A 14,860-nucleotide genomic window follows, 5' to 3' on the forward strand; every position below is an offset into this window, starting at 1 on the left:
GGTAGAGATACTGGTCCATGTGTGCATGCTCCGTCGCTCAGTCATGTCAACTCTTTGCACCCCAATGGACTGTAGCCTGCCAGGCTCCTTTGTCTGTGGGATTTCTCAGGCAAGAATACCGGAGTGGATAGCCATTTCCTCATCTTTTGAATTCTTTTCCAGCCTTATGTTTCAAAGATCTTTACAGCAGTGTAGAAAATTTTAAATTTGTGTCAGTACTGTTCCATAGAGGAATTGCTAGCCATGTGTGGCTACGTAAATTTAAGTTAAATTGAAAATTTCCTTCCTCAGTTGTACCAGTCACATTTCAAGTGCTCTGTAAGCGTATGTGACTAGTCATATTGTCCTGGACCACATGGGTATGGAATTCTTCCATCACTGTGGAAAGTTCTATTGAATTGCACTGTGCTATATGGGGAGTGATTGAAACCAAAACTGGAAAAGCCTAACACCCTCCATTTATAGAACTGAGAGGGAATGCACTTTGGGAGGAAGGCTTCCTGGCTGTGTCCCAAAAGAGGTCACAAGTGGATGCCTCATCTTGAGGCAGTAATGATCATACAAAGTCTCCCTGAACCTTGCAGACTCAGAGCCTGACCTGTCTGCTTCTGAAGAGAAAGAGCAGGGCACTTATGATAACCAAGCCTCCTTGGTGTGAGTCCTGAAATTAGAACACCAGTCTGTTGATACTGGATATAAACCCTCACTGCCCAAGACCTTAGCACTCAGGCCCTCTGGCTCCCACACCTTCTCCTCCCCTGTTTAAGGAGAGAGCTCCAGCAATCCAGAGTGAGAGCAAGAACAGTGGCTTGTGTGACTGAATGTGCTTTTCACCAAGTTCAAGGGAGACCGGCCCATCACTGGAGACAGACTGCTACATTCTCAGGCTGGGTACCCTCAGGCCTCCTGATGATGGTCAGCATTGCTGAATTATACTTTGAGGCTGTTCCTTCTCTTTCTTTCTTTCCTTCTTTATATCTTTCTTCTCTAAACACCTTATTTTGAAATAATTTCAGAGTCACAAGACATTGCAAAAATAATACATAGAGTTCCTGAGTCCCCTTTACCCACTTCCCCCAACAATAGCATCTTACATATTCAGAGTCCATTGTCAAGACGAGGGCATTGATGCTGGCACATTATCCTTTTCCTTGAATAACAGCAAATGTTTTATTGGGTCCTCACAGTGTATCAGGCATATTGCCATTCATTTCTTGTAACAACCCTCTGCTGTAAATATTCTTATTATTAGCTCTGTTTTATTGATAAGAGAACTGAAGCTCTGAGAACTTCAGTATGTTTCCCAAGGCTAGTCAGGTCATAAATGGCAGATCTGGGACTAGACTCCATCAAGTCTGACTCCAGAGTAACATTCTTTAAATACAAATCAATGTTAAAAAATTTTAACAAGCAGGCCTCAAAGGTCAGACTGGAAGGCCTTTCAGCCTTTCACAGCCTACATCTCTGAGTTGATTCAGTGTCTTTCAAGTCTGCACTGCCCCAGTAGGGGGAGAGGGAGCTGTTGACTAGAGCCCCCAGTTTTTTTTTCAGTTTTTTAGAGTGTCTTTTTATTGTGGTAAAAGTCACGTAATATAGAACATCCTATGTTAACCATATTTAACTGTACATTTCAGTTAGAGCCCCAAAGTTTTGACAACAAATTACTAAACCCAAAATTTGCTCAAACTTTGAATAAATGTATAATAATATTTAATAAAAGTAAATAATAGCATTCAAAATATGAAGTGTACTGCAGGGTAGTTGTCTTTTTCAGACTCTTTAACTTCAAGAGCTTGTCAGTTGATATATCATGACTGATTTTAATTGGGGCAAACATTCAAAGTTTAAAAAAAGAACCTCACTAGGTCTGATTTTGAAAAAAAAAACAGAAAAATTACAAACACGCATTTAGAAGTAGGTAGATAATAATACAAAAGAATATGCAATGGTACTAGCTGACATTTCCAAAGATTCTTATATATGCCCTGTCCTGCGCTAGGCACATAGATACTTAGATATGTTATTTCCTTTTTTTCTTACTGTATGATAGCAGCATCATTATCATCTTTGTAATATAATAGCTAACAAGGAGAAAGAAATGGCACCATTATTCTTGCCTGGAGAATCCCATGGACAGAGGAGCCTGGTGGGCTGCTGTCCATGGGGTCGCACAGAGTCAGACACAACTGAAGCAACTTTGCATGCATGCATTGGGGAAGGAAAGGACAACCCACTCCAGCGCTCTTGCCTGGAAAATCCCAGGGACGGGGGAGCCTGGTGGGCTGCCGTCTCTGGGGTCGCAGAGTCAGACAAGACTGAAGTGACGCAGCAGCAGCAGCTAACAAACCAAGATTGGGTGTATACTGTATGCCTTGTGATCTGCTAAACACTTTATGTAGTCTCACTTAATACTTTCAATTCTTGTTATTACTACTTACCAGTCATTTTCTGCCTTTTAGGTGGGTATAAGGATGCCCATAGCTGACATTTATTGAGCTCTTGCAATGATGCAGTCAGTGGATCACATGTGTTCCTCATTCCATTTACTTCTCATTGCAGCCCTCAGGAGGGAGGCATCATTATTCCCATTTTACAGATGAAGAGGCTGAGACTCAGAGCCACGAAGTAACCAAGAGCAGGTGAAGGAGTCCTGATTCATATGCAGATGTGTCTCTCAAGTGGCTGGGGTCTACACCCCACATGCCTTCAGGTTTTAGAAGAGAAAATTTAATGTGGACTGCAGCCCTTTGGAGGGGAGACCATGCGCAGCTTTGACTTTGAAGAGTGAATAAGCAGTGAACCAGGTGAGCAACAACCCTGCCGAAGCAAATGCTGAAGGGATGCTTGTGGGTGCTGCTACTTGCGTAACCTCAGGAAAGAAACCTGCCTGGTTAGAATTCCAAGGTGAGACTGCTGGCCAGGAAGGCTGGGTTCAAGTCACAGGGAATCTTCCACACTTTTCAGAGGAGTGTGGACTTAATGAGATGAGCTCTTCATTTCAGAAATCAATTTAGGGCTTTGAACATGTTAATGGTAAAACTGTGGCTCTCCACAGAACCATCTGGAAGCAACATGCAGTGTTGGCTGATTCTCATTGCACTCTTCTCCCTACAGGGATACAGCAGGGTTTCTGGCAAAGACAGCTGCCTTCTCTTTCCCATTACAGCTGCCACTGCCCTCTCTGCATGTAAAAGTAAGAAAATCAGGAAGAATTTTATATGGCAGGGTTCTGATCAAAACTTGGCTATTCCACTAGAAAAAAAAGTTTGAAATCTACTGTTTTACACCAACAGTGTATCTGAGTTCAGTTCAGTTCACTCACTCAGCCCTGTCTGACTCTCTGCAACCCCATGGACTATAGCATGCCAGGCTTTTCTGTCCACCAACTCCTGGAGCTTGCTCAAACTCATGTCCATCAAGTCGGTGATGCCATCCAACCATCTTATCCTCTGTCATCCCCTTCTCCTCCCACCTTCAATCTTTCCCAGCATGAGGGTCTTTTCCAGTGAGTCAGTTCTTTGTATCAGGTGGCCAAAGTATTGGAGTTTCAACTTTAGCATCAGTCCTTCCAGTGAATATTCCGGACTGATTTCTTTTAGGATTGACTGGTTTGATCTCCTTGCAGTCCAAGGGACTCTCAAGAGTCTTATCCAACCCCGCAGTTCAAAAGCATCAAACCTTTGGTGCTTGCTGCTGCTGCTGCTAAGTCACTTCAGTCATGTCCGACTCTGTGTGACCACATAGATGGCAGCCCACCAAGTTCCGCCATCCCTGGGATTCTCCAGGCAACAACACTGGAGTGGGTTGCCATTTCCTTCTCCAATGCATGAAAGTGAAAAGTCAAAGTGAAGTCTCTCAGTCTTGTCCAACTCTTAGAGACCTCATAGACTGCAGCCTCCCAGGCTCCTCCATCCATGGGATTTTCCAGGCAAGAGTACTGGAGTGGGGTGCCACTGCCTTCTCCGTCTTTGGTGCTTAGCTTTCTTTATGGTCCAACTCTCACATCCATACATGACTACTGGAAAAACCATAGCTTTGACTAGACGGACCTTTGTTGGCAAAGTAATGTCTCTGCTTTTTAATATGCTGTCTAGGTTTGTCATAGCTTTTCTTCCATGGAATAAGCATCTTTTTTAATTTAATGATTGTAGTCACCATCTGCAGTGATTTTAGAGTCCCCCAAAATAAAGTCTCTCACTGTTTCCATTGTTTCCCCATCTATTTGCCGTGAAGTGATGGGACCAGATGCCATGATCTTCGTTTTTTGAATGTTGAGTTTTAAGCCAGCTTTTTCACTCTCCTCTTTTGCTTTCAAGAGGCTTTTCGGTTCCTCTTCGCTTTCTGCCGTAAGTGTGGTGCCATCTGCTTATCTGAGGCTATTGATATTTCTCCCGGCAGTCTTCATTCCAGCTTGTGCTCCATCCAGCCCGGCGTTTCTCATGATGAACTCTGCATATAGGGCTTCCCTGGTGGCTCAGACGGTAAAGCGTCTGCCTGCAACGCGGGAGACCCGGGTTCGATTCCTGGGTTGGGAAGATCCCCTGGAGAAGGAAATGGCAATCCACTCCAGCACTCTTGCCTGGAAAATCCCATGGACGGAGGAGCCTGATAGGCTATAGTCCCTGGGGTTGCAAAGAGTCGGACACGACTGAGCGACTTCACTTTCACTCTGAGTATAAGTTAAGTAAGCAGGGTGATAATACACAGCTTTGATGTACTCCTCTCCCAATTTGGAACCAGTCTGTTGTTCCATGTCCGGTTTTAACTGTTTCTTCTTAACCTGCATGCGGATTTCTCAAGAGACAGGTAAGGTTGTCTAGTATTCCCATCTCTTTAAGAATTTCCCACAGTTTATTGTGATCTACACAGTCAAAGGCTTTGGCATAATCAATAAAGCAGAAGTAGATGTTTTTCTGGAACTCTCTAGCTTTTTGATGATCGAGCGGATGTTGGATATTTGATCTCTGGTTCCTTTGCCTTTTCTAAATCCAAGTTGAATATTTGGAATTTCACGGTTCACATATTGTTGAAGCCTGGCTTAGAGAATTTTGAGCATTACTTTACTAGCGTGTGAGATGAGTGCAATTGTGCAGTCATTTGAACATTCTTTGGCATTGCCCTTCTTTGGGGCTGGAATGAAAACTGAACTTTTCCAGTCCTGTGGCCACTGTTGAGTTTTCCAAGCTTGCTGGCATATTGCGGGCAGCACTTTCTCAGCATCATCTTTTAGAATTTGAAATAGCTCAACTGGAATTCCATCACCTCCACTAACTTTGTTTGTAGTGATGCTTCCTAAGGCCCACTTGACTTCACATTCCAGGATGTCTGGCTCTAGGTGAGTGATCATACCATCGTGATTATCTCGGTCATGAAGATTTTTTTTGTATAGTTCTATGCATTCTTGCTACCTCTTCTTAATCTCTTCTGCTTCTGTTAGATCCATACCATTTCTGTCCTTTATTGTGCCCATCTTTGAATGAAATGTTCCCTTGGTATCTTTAATTTTCTTGAAGAGATCTCTAGTCTTTCCCCTTCTATTGTTTTCCTCTATTTCCTGTGTCTGAGATCAGTATACAAATCAGACTGGCTACTGATTAAAATAATATAACACCAAATCCGTGTACAAATCTCTGTATTTAAGATCAGTGTACAAATCAGACTGGCGATTGATTAATTTAAAAATAATGTGACAGCTGGAATCCCTGGGTGCCGGGATTAGATTTGGAAGTTTTCATCAGCTTTGAGGACTGTTAGACCCTCAGAAGAGGTGGGGTTCTAAAGCCCCATCCCCTCTGCAATGCTTGGATGAACCATCCAAAACTCATCTGATCACACTCCCTTTCTGCTCCTATATCTCCACCTATTAGAATGAGGGTCTGTTAAACAGCAGCCCAAGAGAAAATGGGAGAAAGATTGCTGTAGTAATATCATTAAAGTGTCACTGCTGTGGATCATTGGCTAGGGCTCAGAAATATTTTCATTATGGTGAATTTCATCTATCAGCTCAAAACATTTTACAAGTAAACAAATGAGTTACCAGTTTACCTCCTAGGATTCTTCAAGTGAGAGTTTATCCCACCAAAAGTAGTTTTTCAACAACCACCCCCACCCACCAGCCTATGCTATCCTTTTTGCTAATTCATAAGCCAAATGTTGATCATACTTTTATATACATTTAGCAAACCCCAACTCTGCCAAATTGTGTGAACAGCAATTGACCCCAGTAGACAGAGATCCAGGGTGCTTTAACATGATGCACAATTTCCTGATCCTCTCTCTTACTGTAGGAATGTAAGAACCAGCCACTGCCATGACGCAACATACATGGCACGAATATACATAACATAGTAACATAGTCTTCTGTTTTTTGGAAATGTGTTTATAACTGTTTTGTGGATGGGTTCCCATACCTCAAACAGGTGTAAGTTTGATAAAAGAAACAAAGAAAAAACATCAACAAAAAAAACCTGAACTAGGAGGCAGGAGAAGCATGACCTACTCCCAGCTCAGTCTCTCTCTTCCTATGAGATGGCATCTTTTTATTTCATCCATTTCCTCATCCATAAAGCAAGTTAGATGAATTAGAGTATCTGAGCATTTCTTTTATTTTTTAATGAGCTCATCTAAGACTGGCTGCATGTCCAAACACTTACTGTAAAGTTAGTGGATTTTTGGTTAAGGCTGTCTTGTGCTCAAGACAGGAGTTTAAATTTGCCTAAAACTTTACATCTGATATGTGCAAAAACTTGTTGTTTGGTCACTAAGTCATATCTAACTCTCTGTGACACCATGAACTGTAGCACACCAGGCTCCCCTGGCCTTCACAATCTCCCAGAGTTTTCTCAAATTCATGTTCATTGAGTCTGTGATGCTATCTAACCATCTCCTCCTCTGCTGTCCCCTTCTCCTATTGCCCTCAGTCTTTCCCAGCATCAGGGTCTTTTCCAATATGTCGGCTGTTCACATCAAGGGCCAAAATATTGGAGCTTCAGTTTTAGCATCAGTCCTTCCAGTGAATACTCATGGTTGTACTCTACCCTAAATATTTTGTAAATGCTCTGTTGAACCAAGTTGGGCTGGTGTCTTCTTACAGGACTTCTCAGGGCTTTCAATGAGTCCTTACAAAGTCTTCAAAATCATTTGATTATAAAACTCAATATTTTTCTAAGACAGAACATTCACTGGTTAATGCTGTGTTAGAGCCCTCAGCCTCCAACCTTCTCACTCTGCTGAACTTTCTGCTTAAAACTGCAAGCAGGATGCCTTTGACAGACTACTTATGAGATCAGAGGTATGAGTCTTACCTTAGACTTCTCATAGATAAACCTATAAAGCAGAAATGTTGACTGCCTCTTTCCTTTTTTAAAAAATTATTTATTTGTATTTATTCGTTTATTTGGCTGCACCAGGTCTGAGTTGCAGAAATCAGGTCTTTGGTCTTCTTTGCATCATGCAAGATGTTTTGGCTGCAGCATGAAAACTCTTAGTTGTGGCATGATGGATCTAGTTCCCTAACCAGGGATTGAACCCAGGCCCCCTGCATTGGGAGTGTGGAGTCTTAACCACTGGACCACCAGGGAAGTCCCTGATCACCTCTTTCCTTTACAAATATATATATATATATATATATATATATATATATATATATATATATATATATATATATATATATCTGTTCTTTAGGGAACCCTCAAACAGAAAATCTAGAATTATACCTGTTTTCTGCTGCTTTGTTTTTTAAGTCTTGATCTCCCAGTTGAGAGAAAAGGTTTTAAGATGAGTTTGAGAAAAATTCACAGCATGGTGACTAATTCTTCTGGTTGCTGGTACCTAAATTACTTATACCAATATTTAATTAAAGCATATAATAAGGAAGAATAACATTGAAGTTTTGGGCATAAAACCAACTTGGGTTGAAACTCAGCTCTACTACGTAGAAGTGATTGTAATTCTGTGTAACATGGTTAATCTCTCTGAATCTCACTTTTCTTATCTGTAAAACAGGGATTGTAAAAGCTGCCCCATAGGGTAACTGAGGGTATGATAGAAGATGTGTTGAGATTTATTGAGCTCCAACCATAGGCAAAACATAAGAAAGTTAGCTTTACATTTAGGAATGTAGACTGTTACCTGGTTTGTGCCTAAAACTCTTCTACCTGGATGCCTTATTGTTTCACATCATTTCCCTCAATAGAGAAATAAATATGATTCAAATTTAGAGGAGAAAAATAAATTGCTAAATAAAATTTAGCATAGGATAGCAAATAAATGTTGATCTAGAATAATAGGGAAGTAATTACCTAGCCCTGTTTTCTATCTTTTAAAAAATGGCTTTACTGTGTGAGACTTGCTCTCTCTCTGGAAAGTACCAGATATGCTACAGATTTGCATAACAATCCCTCCCTTTTAATGAAATATGTGATATATAAGCTTTAGCCTTAAGGCCCTTCTTCAATGCTAAAAATGAATATTAAAGACTTTCAGCATTATAATGAATAAAACTTAAATCTTTGAGAACCCAGTGTTCATCCTGACCCCTCATATTATTTCAAATGTATTTTGTACTAATTGTTTTGGGAAAACTCTTTCTCCTAGATTAATATTTCAACTGTTTTAAAATAGGTAAACTTTATTGTACATTATCACTTGAATAGAACAAATAATTTTAGTGCCTCCATAGACAATTGGCTTTCAAGTTGAGGCATGGTGATTTATTTTTAAAAATAAAGAGAAATCATCAGCATTGAAATAGATTAAAATAGATGTCTTACTTAGAATTATAAAAGCAATTCCATTTTCATATGTCACATTTAAAGCACAGTTATTATTTTAAAAAGATATTTCAGACTGATATTATGGGTTTATTAACAAGAAAAGCCACTGTGTAATAATAGTACAGTGATAAAGGATAAAGGATGAAAAAACAAGCAGAATATCATCTATTTTACTTTTTTGAACCTGTCTCAATGAAAATCATTTACACAAAGACAAATGGGACCCAGTTATTAAGTTACCAGGCTCACCTATTATTCTGTAATACTTGGAAGTCTTAAGAATATGACACACAAAAAAGTAAGTCATCAAGCAAGCTGTAATCACTTTTAAACCTGGAACTTCATATACAAAGGTCATGAAAGAGCTCTTCATGTATACATATATATATGAAAAGGTTTTAGACCCCCAGCTCAAGACAGCAGATTAAGCATACATTTATTGCCCTGTGCCTCAAATTCTACTGACAAATATTTATTGAGCACCTACGATGTAATGGGCAATTGAACTGAAAATACGTCTAACAGGGTGAACATGGCAGTGGTCTATCAGGAAGCTAGCACCTGGGGCAAATTCCCAGACTCAGGAAGCAGAGAATTAAACTGAGAAACCAGAGACATCGTCAAAAGTACAGCCTGTAACAAGCTCAAGAAAATTTGGTGGTAATAAATTTGCCCTAAAATGAAAGAAAGCAATAGAGAAACTCCACACTCCTCCTTATTCCCTAAAGCAGGAATCAGCAAAATCTATAAAGGGCCAGATAATAAATGTTTTTAGCTTTGTGGGCCATACAATCTTTCTCTCGAAAGCGCTCCAGTCTTCTCTTGCAGGGTAAAGCAATCATAGGCAACATTTAAGTGTGTTGTGTAGCTGTGTTCTAATAAAACTTTATTTATAAAAATAAGTAGTAGATCAGAGTTTGCCAAGCCCTGATCTAAATTTTTACCATAGTGTCTATATTATAAAGAAATGGACAAATAAAAAATAATTTAAAGGGGATATATATGGCCAGAATTTTATCTCTAGTCCAGCCTCTTCTCTGCATCCCAGGTCAGTCTGGCTGCCCTTTTCCACATCCAGGTAATTCCTGCACCCCAGCATATCCAGTGTTAATGAGTTATATGTAATGAATCCTTGTGATGAATCTTGCCCTTTCCTTTTCTGCTCTTTATCTCAATTAATAGTAGGCTCTGCCTGTTTCACTGCTTGAATGAATCAGTTCATTTCTCTCCCTCTTTCCTGTCAACAACAGTAGCAGAAGTCCCCTAGACCACTACACTATCCTCCCATCAGGTCCATGCTCATCCACCCGTTTGTCTATCCTCTATCCATCTACCCATCCACCCATCCATTCATTCATCTATCCAATCTCTTCTCCATATTTTCAGTAATTTGTTCACCAAAAGTTTGTTGAGTGCCTTCTACATACCAGCCACACTTCCAGATACTGGACTTAAACTGGTGAACAAAAGATATATATATATATTTTTTTTTAATCCCATTTTGTGGAGCTTCTATTTTGGTCTATGTGTGAAGACAGTGGAGCAAGACAATAAATATAAGATACAAGCAAATAATGTAGTTCTAGAAGGTGTTAAGTGCTAGAGGAGAAGGCAAAATATGAAAAGGAGTAGAGTGAGGGCCATCTGGAGTGCTGGGGCAGTTCAGTTCCGTTTAGTTGCTCAGTCATGTCTGACTCTTTGCAACCCCATGGACTGCAGCACGCCAGGCTTCCCTGTCCATCACCAACTCCTGGAGCTTGCTCAAACATATGTCCATCAAGTCAGTGATGCCATCCAACCTTCTCATCCTCTGTCGTCCCCTTCTCCTCCTGTCTTCCATCTTTCTCAGCATCAGGGTCTTTTCCAATGAGTCAGTTCTTCACATCAGGTGGCCAAAGTATTAGAGCTTCAGCTTCATCATCAGTCTTTCTAAGGAATATTCAGGACTGATTTCCTTTAGGATGGACTGGTTGGATCTCCTTGTAGTCCAAGGGACTCTCAAGAGTCTTCTTCAACACCACAGTTCAAAAGCATCAGTTCTTCAGTGCTCAACTTTATGGTCCCACTCTCACATCCATACGTGACTCCTGGAAAAACCATAGCTCTGACTAGACCTTTGCCAGCAAAGTGAGGTCTCTGCTTTACTGTGCCAGGGCAGTTGTGCACTTATCAAGGTGGTTGGAAGAAGCCTCTTTGAGGTGAGGATTGAGCAAACACTTGAAGGACTGAGTCAGTTGTGTTCTTGTCTGCCACGAGGAAGGGCAGCCCTGACAAAGAGAAGTTTCAGACAAAGTTCCCGGAGTGGAAACCTACCTGTTGTTCTTGGAACCTCCAGGAGGCCAGTGTGGCTGGAGCAGAGCTGGCAGGAAGACACTCAGTCATCGTATCATTGTAGTAGATGAGGCAAAGACCTAAACTCTGTGAAGGGGACCAGAAAACACTACAGGTTTTGAGCAAAAGGTCTGTCTTAAAAGAAGAGTTGAGGCAGCTGGGGGGATGATGGGAAGTAGAGGGCAAGAGTGAGACCAGGAGGCTAGTCAGAAGGCAATGCCAGTCATCCAGGCTGGAGATGATGATGGCGGCAAACAAGAAGGGTGGTCATGACAGAGGGCAAAGGGGTCAGATTCCAGATGGAATGCACATGGTGTGCAGGAGAAAGAGAAGCTCAAGCATGCACCAAGCTCATCCTCGGGAGGGCAGAGTTGCCATCGATAAAAGAGGTGCGGGGTGGGGACCACAAGGAGATTGGTCCTAGACAAGTGTCTTCTTTTCAAAAGCAACTTTTCATGCCTGGTCACCCTTATATTTTCCCTCTTCCCTGGTCTTATTCCCTTCCCTTCCTTATATGAAGAGTAAGATCCTCAGTGTTCCCTACATAAGGCTCTGTACTGGGGCCCTACTCCCTCTCTGGCTTCACGTTTATACTAGATTTCCCATTAGGCTTGTTCTTTAGGCCACACTGGCTTCTCTTCTGCTCCTTGAACGTGGATACTCTTTCCAGTCTCTGAATAAGCAATTCTTCTGCCTGGAATGCCCAGTCATTCTCCTACCACCAACCTCCTGCTGCTCTCATTAATCTCAGTTAAATCCTGGTCAAGCTTCAGATCTCAGCTTTGACACCATTACTTTAAGAAAACCTCAAGGTCTCCCTATATGCTCTCTCCCAGTGCACTCTCATCTATTTCCTGTAATTATGTAATTGTATAGTTATTCGACTCATGTCCTCTTCCCACTAGACTATACATTCCCAGGGGGCTGGATTCGCATGTTTTGCTCACCACTGTAACTCCAGTACCTTGCACAATATTTACATTTAGTAAGTACTTAGTAAATGTCTATTGAATGGATGAATTGCAGTTTTCCTTCCACCTTAAAGAAAATATCAGCTTATACGTGTACTTTTTTCCAGAGTGTTTTAGGGATATTATAGCTTAGGGATGTTGAACTTGAAAAAACACAAAGGAAATGATACATTATCATTTAAAATAATTATTAATATAATTTAAAGTTCATTATGTTTATTACCAAGCTCAAGCTCATACTGCTTCGTGCATAACGGGACAGTAAATTGAGAGACCAGTTGTTGGGGTAAGGAATAGTGACTTTATTTGGAAAGTCAGCAAACAGAAAAGATGGTGGACTTTGTCACAAAGAACCCTCTTGCCTGAGTTAGAATTTAGGCTTCTTTTATACTAAAAGGGGAGGAAGTAATTTCAAACATTTCCTGATTCCGATCAGCCTCCAGAGGAGATAAGTTAATTTCTCCCTGCAGTCACTCATGGGTAGGCCTGGTCAGGATGTTTCCTGTGAGCTAAAGAAAACTATTTCAGCTGATACTCATTACCCGGGAAGCAAGGTTCCCAGAGATGGACCATCATGTATATGTGTGTGAGTATTAGTCATTCAGTTGTGTTTGACTCTGTGACCCCATGAACTGTAGCCCACCAGGCTCCTCAGTCCATGGGATTCTCCAGGTAAGAATACTGGAGTGGGTTGCGATTTCCTTCTCCAGGGGATCTACCCAACCCAGGGATTGAACCTAGGTTTCCTGCATTGCAGGCAGACTCTTTACCATCTGAGCCACCAGGGAAGCCTTTTATGTATAGTTTAAATTTATTGATGCCATCCCTTTAGTGGTTAACTTGTAATAGAATGCAAAGGTTTTCCCCTATTACATGCTCATTAGAGAGAACAAACCACAAATGATCCCTTTCCTGTAAAATACGGTGCTGTTCACCATATTTTATGGTTCTGGTTCTCCTCAGAAAACAGAGGGTATTACAGACTCACATTCATTGTCTGTCCCTTGAAGACGGACTAAGTCTTTTTTTTTTTTTTTTTTTGGCCATTAAAACATGAACAGAAATAATATATGCCAATTTCAGAGGCTTTCTTTTTTCCAGATAGAGGCATTTGAGAGCCGGTGTGCCCCCCTCCCAGGTGGCTCAGTGGTAAAGAATCAGCCTGCCAGTGCAGAAGGAGCAGTTTCGATCCCTGGGTTGGGAAGATCTCCTACAGTAGGAAATGGCACTCTACTCCAGTACTCTTGCCTGGAAAATCCTGTGGACAGAGGAGCCTGGTGGGCTGCAGGCCGTGGGGTCACAAACAGCTGGACACGACTGAGTACATGTGCGCTGTGCACCCCTCCAGCCTCCCTCACCTGGAATAGAAGCTTATTCTCTCACAGTTTTGGAGGCTAAAGGTCCAAAATGAAGATGTCAGTAAGACTATGCTTCTTCTGAAGGCTCCAGGGAACAATCTTTTGTTGACTCTTGCAGGTTCTGCTGGTGGTTGGTAATCCCTGGTATTTCTTGACTTGCACACGCATTACTGCAGTCTCTGCCTCCATCTTTACTTGGCCTTCTCCTTATGTCGCTTTGCGTCCAGGTATCCCTCGTCTTTCTCTTATAAGGGCATCCGTTGTTGGATTTAGGATTTAATCTAATCTGGTGGGCAAGACAGAAAAAACTGTGTTGGCTGAAGTTGTCAGAGAACACCAAAGGATAAGAGTTAATAGAAGGCTATGCTTAACAGGGCTCCTAGTATTTTCTAAAGACTGTGCTAAACGTGTTATTAGTATTATCCTCTTTAAACCCCATGAGATTGGTATTTTTATCCATTTTACAAGTGAGAAACCAGAAGTTTAGTGAGGTTTTTAAGCAGCTTGCCCACTGGTCACTGAGAATTCCAATCCAGCTCAGTCTAATTCACCATCCTGAGGTCTATGGACTTTTCTGTACTGCTCCTTCAATGCACCTGTCCCCTTGATGGTCTACTAGAAAACACGAATCTAGATCTTGAACTACACAAAGTTTGGTTTTCTTTCTATAGCTATCCCAAGGCTGCATTGATCATGTGGCAAAATTAACAGAAAGAGAATAGAATAGTCAAACTAGTCTTCAGTTTCTATTTCAACAATGGCTTCCCTAGCTGATTTTTATGAACTAGTTAAAGTCAGCTTTCCATCCTTCCCTTTACAAGATGCACAACCAACTTTCAGACTTCAGTTTTTTAACCTGGCTGTGGATATAAAGATCCGTCATATCAGAGGCCTTCATTTCTCCTCTAAGCATTAAAACAATTAGAAGAAACAGCAGGATCAAAAGAATCAACACGAAACCAAACCAACCCTAATTTTAAGTGTTTCCAACTTTGTTTCAAAACATCTTTATGAGGATTATTTTCCAAACAGCAGTGTGTGAAGCCTTCTACTTTTAAAAACTGACTTTACTATGGAGACATAGCCTGTTTTGTTTGCCTGGAGAAGCAGGGAATACCCAAGCTGGCATTCAGCAGTAACAAATATAAATTAGACCATTAAAAAAATTTGTAGGAATGTTAAAATCCATGTTGACTGGTTTTTACATTTACCCGGCAGCATTCCCATGCTACAGTTGGCATGCAGATTGGAAAATGAAAGTTTCCACCGATCTGTCACTTGCTACTGTTTCCACTTACTTTACCCGTGAATCCAATTTTTACAATTTTTTAATGTAAAAAAAAAAAAGTTTGATGCTTTTTTGTTTTCTCTTTCAAGACATTTCTCAAACATAAAAACATGCATGAAAAGGGTTTTTAAAAATCAG

This window comes from Ovis canadensis, chromosome 19, assembly GCF_042477335.2.
Source record: "Ovis canadensis isolate MfBH-ARS-UI-01 breed Bighorn chromosome 19, ARS-UI_OviCan_v2, whole genome shotgun sequence".
Classification (NCBI taxonomy): Eukaryota; Metazoa; Chordata; class Mammalia; order Artiodactyla; family Bovidae; genus Ovis; species Ovis canadensis.